Below are 5,319 nucleotides of genomic sequence, written 5' to 3' on the forward strand. Positions count from 1 at the left end.
ATTCTGTTAGTCAAGTACTTTCAAAAACCTGAATGAGAAGAAAAATAGCAAGCTTAAAAAACACTTTCAAACCAAGTTTTTTTTCAGAACAATTGTTTTAGACACAGTTTACAACAGCAAATAGATGTTTTCTACTCAAGGATCAAATTTTAATTTCCTCAAAGTGCAGAAGCTTTATCCATCATCAAAAGGGTTACAGGTTGGGATGTGCATCTCCAATGGACCAAGCTTTGGAACAGAAGGAATCTCTTCAGCATCACTTCCTTTTGGGCCCTGCTTATCATTCTTTGGTCTTCACACAGAACCCCTCTGCTCACAAGCAATGATCAGATCAAAACACATTTGTTGTCAGATGCTACCAGAATGAGTCAAACTGCTGTTAGTGCAAAAGACAGACTCACCCTTCACTCCTGGCTGCCTCACTTTCAAAGTGGCCATTGCAGTAAGACAGTTTGGGCTTGGCTTACTATTTTATTTTCCCTTGTAACAGCAGTTGGCATTTTCAAAGGAAAGGGGGTTAAACATTGTCCTATTCTGCAGGCTTCAAGTTTTAAATAAAATCCAGACCCCATACTACAACTCAAGTCCTCAACTGTGTCTCCCACCTACACTGTAAACTTAGTGGCTGGTCTGCAGGTAGATGTCCTTCCCTTCCAGATTTCTGGCACAAAACAAGTTTTTCAGCAAAACTTACTAGGCAAGACTTAAAAACTGTTCTAAGTCTGCCTCTTGCAAAAAACTTGGAAAGTCTTTTGGATACACTGTTTTCTGGTAAATGCATCTGTGAACATTGTGCCTGCCTTTCCAACCTGCGATGACAGCAGAACTTCCCGATTACACAGATCAGCAAGCTCCCACAACACTCTCAGAAGTTTGCAAGTCAACCAACCAGCATTCTGGCAACAAGACCACATTATAACTGATTCTACTGAATCACTTGTATAGACATGTTAAGAGTTATAAGCCAACAGAAACCTCCCAAAATTCAATGGTATAATTTTCTTCAGCTCTGCCAGAATAGCAAATTCAGAATTTACTTCAAAACCTTCAGTTATCTAAATCGCTGGTCCTGTTATGGTAATAACAGTCAGGATCACAGCTCTTAAATCTAAGGTCAGGCAAGTCACTGCCTTAATACCACCAACTTGTGAACAGAGGATCATTGTTGTTCTAGAAGCAGAGCTTCCAAACTGCTGCTGAGGGCTCATCGTCCATCTCACCCAACAACTTCTCTGTGGTCCCTTCTCAAAAACAAAAAAGGAGTCAGGCATTTGCAAATGTGTGGACATACTGGTACAGGCAAGTTAAGAGCTCAGCTGACACCAGAAGGTCACTGACAAAAGCTAAATCAGTACAAATTTAAGTCAAATTATAAATTGCCATTGAGTCCACAACCACAGTTTATTTTACAAGGCTTTCATTCACACTAATACAGTTACTTGTAGATCAGGCCTTACTTTTTCTTCCTATACCAGCCTTTTCCTAGTTATCTGCTTTGTCTCTCTTACTCAAAGTAGTCCAACAACTATAAACTCGATTATGTTACTGTGGTTTATGAGATTACTGCAGCTTAATTTACAAGCCACCAGTTAAACCACAGCCACTGACCATTTCTCTGTGCTTGGTTTAGATGCAAAAACATTATCTTCAACCTCAGTGCATGTGCAGAAGTTAGTCATAGCTAAACTTAGTGTGGCCTGTGGCTAAGCACTATGAATCCAGTGATAAAAGTACCGTCATCCCAAACTACCTACGATGCCACTTTTTTATGCTGTCCAATTACTGTGCATCCATGATTCAGTCTTGGAACCTACTATAAAACTCAAGCACTGTATAACGCACATACCAGAAACAAGTAGTTTCTAAAATTTCTGGTCCAACCACCCCCCATCAACTTTCAAAAGTTCCTGAACACCTCTATAAGTGAGCGTACTTGTTGAACTCACATTTTACTGTTTAATATAATTTCACAGACCACTTATGATGACCTCAGACAGGAGGTTGGGACGAGCTGGAATAAAAAACAGGGGGGGGAAGGGTTTGTAAGTTTAACACAATCCTTTCCCCTTAAGAATGTCTGCAACAGTCAGCATTTTAGCTTAATAATCAGAACGCTGCACAAATCACTGGTGTGCTTTAATGCAAGCAAAAAATTGTTTTGTTGTTCATCTCAAACCAAAAATTCCAAAGCAGTTTTATAGAAAAATTCTTGAAATTAAGTACCCATTCAACTGTGCTGCTATTTTAAATTATAACCAAGTGTCTACCTTTCATTGTTTCAAAGCAGCTATTTTAAGTGTCTTGACGATTTCAGCAGAACAAAATCACATCAAAAACAGAATTCTCAATTTTTTTTTCAAGTCAGCCCTTTCTCTACCATGGCCCAAATGCTCATCCCAGTTCTAACAACCACAGTCCTACATTTTAGCATTATAGGACTTAAGAAGAATCACACGTCTCTTGAAATGAGGTTTAAAGTTAAGAAAATGTCAACCCAATGATCAGAGCAAAAATCAGCATGCCCCACTATAATAAATAGTGAACAGTGCAGAGAAATGTTTTGTTGCAAGGCTTTCTTAAAATTCTGAAAAATTGGATATTTTACCATCTTTTCAGCCTCCAGCTGCTAGTTGTTCAATAGCTCAAGAAAATTCTCTATGAGAAGGAACACAAAAAAGTCACCTATATATAAGCAAAGTTCAAATCTTCCATTTATGATGCCCAGCCTGTTGCCAAAGTACTCAAAGGACCTACTTGAAATAATGCCATGTAGTCCACTTCCTGATTAAATTCTCCTGTAGATGAGAATCAAATGGTATTTTGTCATTGTATTGCATGACAGGGTCTCTCCACAGCCTGTTTGGGACTACTTCCTTCAGGATTCCCTTCCCTTGCATTCAGTCTTTCTCAACCCGCTGTAACAAGGCTAATGAGACAGTAAAACAAATCTTACTGTTCATCCCTTAAAAAAAGTTAGATGACACGTGACTAGCTTAATCATGCAGCAAAGCTGATCACGAGTACGTAAACACCTCTGAGCAAATCAAGGTCAGAGCTAAAGTAGGTCAACTACATCTACCAAGCACCCATCCGGGAGTCAAGACCTCTTTACACAAGCGCCACCAGTTTCAGTTACCCCTAGGCGAGAGTCAGCTATCTCCATCATACAGACATATTCATTCTAAAAGAAATGCAATTCATAACTTTATGAATCAGAAGTGTCTCACATCTTAAAAGCACTATTTTGCAATGACAGAGGAAAACTGTGGTGTGGTTTCCTTAAGAAGTAATTGAAAAGATACTCATTGTCCCTATGCGTAACAACTGAACCAAAAACAGCTACCCAAAGGAAATCATCTACTTCCCTTCACACCAGTATTTAATCTCAGAAGTTAACTGTCACAGTACGAACCAGTAAGAAACAGAAGAATAGGATTATTTATCTTTGCTATCTGTATTTCTTCAAGAGGTGTTGTAGATGTATGTACACTCCAGATGCGCAGACGTTCAGTAATGGTGGGAGATTTCTGCTCAGCAGCACAAGGACTGCAGTGTCCCTATGATGATTTCAAGATGCATACTGGCACACGTGGGCATGGCTGCTCCAAGTAACAAGCAGTTTCTATATCAGAATCTTTATTATAAAATACTCTGTATGAATCAAAGGCAGATCTTTGAAGTAAAGCAGTGGTATTTTCCTTTTCCTTCAGTACTTAAGGAGCAGCTGTCAGAATACTTCATATTTGCCCCATATATTGATACTGTTTTGCTTTAACGGCACATTTGTGTTCCTTGAACTCCCTAGTATTATTTGCAAGAACACTCTGTACTCCCAGAAGATAAAAAGCCCTGTGGCTTCCTCTCACACGCAGATGCATCTCACCGCACCCTCTGGAGCAAAGAAGTGATTTTACCCTGGTTTGCTTGTTGAGGTCATCCTTTTACCACTCACTCAGCAGCATGTTCGCCAACCCCAGCAGCCTACGATCCACATCTGAGTTTTGGAACTCTTACTGACCCAAGCTCCTAGCGACACCGGTAGCTCATGTTTCAACCCCCTCCTTATCCACACACACAGAGCAGCAGTGACCCAGCAGCCTCCTGCACCCCTCGTGTTAGCAGCTGCTGCTACCCAGCCCCTCACAACAGGGCACAAGTATCTCCTGCTCTGGGGAAGGCAGAGGCACAGCTTTCAGCTGCTCGAGCTACTTACTGTTCAAACAGCTGCTCCCCATCTTTCCTAAAGAAAAAGCAGCAGGCTGGAGAGAAGCATCCCATGAATTTCAACCAGCCACAAAGCTACAAAATGAATTATTTTGACTTTGGAAAAAAGTGTTAAATAAACAGAAGAAAAACTCCACAGGGACGAAGAATGTCTTTCAGCTCTAGGAATTTAATGTAAAGGCAGTTTCTCAATAGATCAATATACTGCCCACATGCACTCCCCTACCGAAAACAAGTCTGTTCATCACTAGTGTCTCTGAGAAAAGCCAGAATGAGTCGTATCATGGCATCACCCCAAAGGAGTTTTCCAGGCTGTCACAGTGGTAATGGAGCCACAGGACAGTATTCTGAATTTTGTCTTGTTCATAGAGCACAGTTCAAGATGGGCATCAGATCCCATCTCTCCTTGCTTAAAGGGGGAAGTATTCAAAACTTTTACTTGTAACAAAGGACTTCTCTGTTGCTCCAAAACCAAGAATAAGTGGTAACTAAAATAACTTTCTCTTGCACTGGGGAGCTCAGAACTAGACCCAGGAACACAGAAGTGTCTCACCAGTGCTCAGGAAGCGGGAAGGATCACTTCCCCCAGCCTGCCGGCAACACTACTCCTAACGCAATCCCGGAGGCTGTTGGCCTTCCTTGCTGCAAGGGCAGCACTGCTGGCTCATGGACCCCCAAGCTGTTTTCCAGATGGTCAGCCCCTAGTCTGTACCGAGGCATGGGGTTTTTCCTCTCCAGATGCAGGACTTGGCATTTCCCTTTGTTGAACTTCATAAGGTTCTTGTCAACCCTTTTCTCTGGCTTGTTGAGATCCCTCTGATTGATAGCACACCCCTGTGGTATATCACTCTTCCCTATCCTGTGCTATCTGTAAGTATGAAGCTTCAGACAGCATGGAAGGAAACAAAGAAAGGCTGGTTCTCAAAAGAGAACTGAACAGTCTTAACAACCACAAAAAATCCTAGCTCATGTTCTTCTCTCAGTGAAGCATATAAATGTTTGCTTCAAGGATGGTGCAGTCCCATGGGAAGGCCTTACAGATGGAGATACGGACCATCTTCACAGCAGAAAACGAAAACCATAACAAGACCAAAG

Source organism: Gavia stellata, chromosome 17 (assembly GCF_030936135.1).
Source record: "Gavia stellata isolate bGavSte3 chromosome 17, bGavSte3.hap2, whole genome shotgun sequence".
Taxonomy (NCBI): domain Eukaryota; kingdom Metazoa; phylum Chordata; class Aves; order Gaviiformes; family Gaviidae; genus Gavia; species Gavia stellata.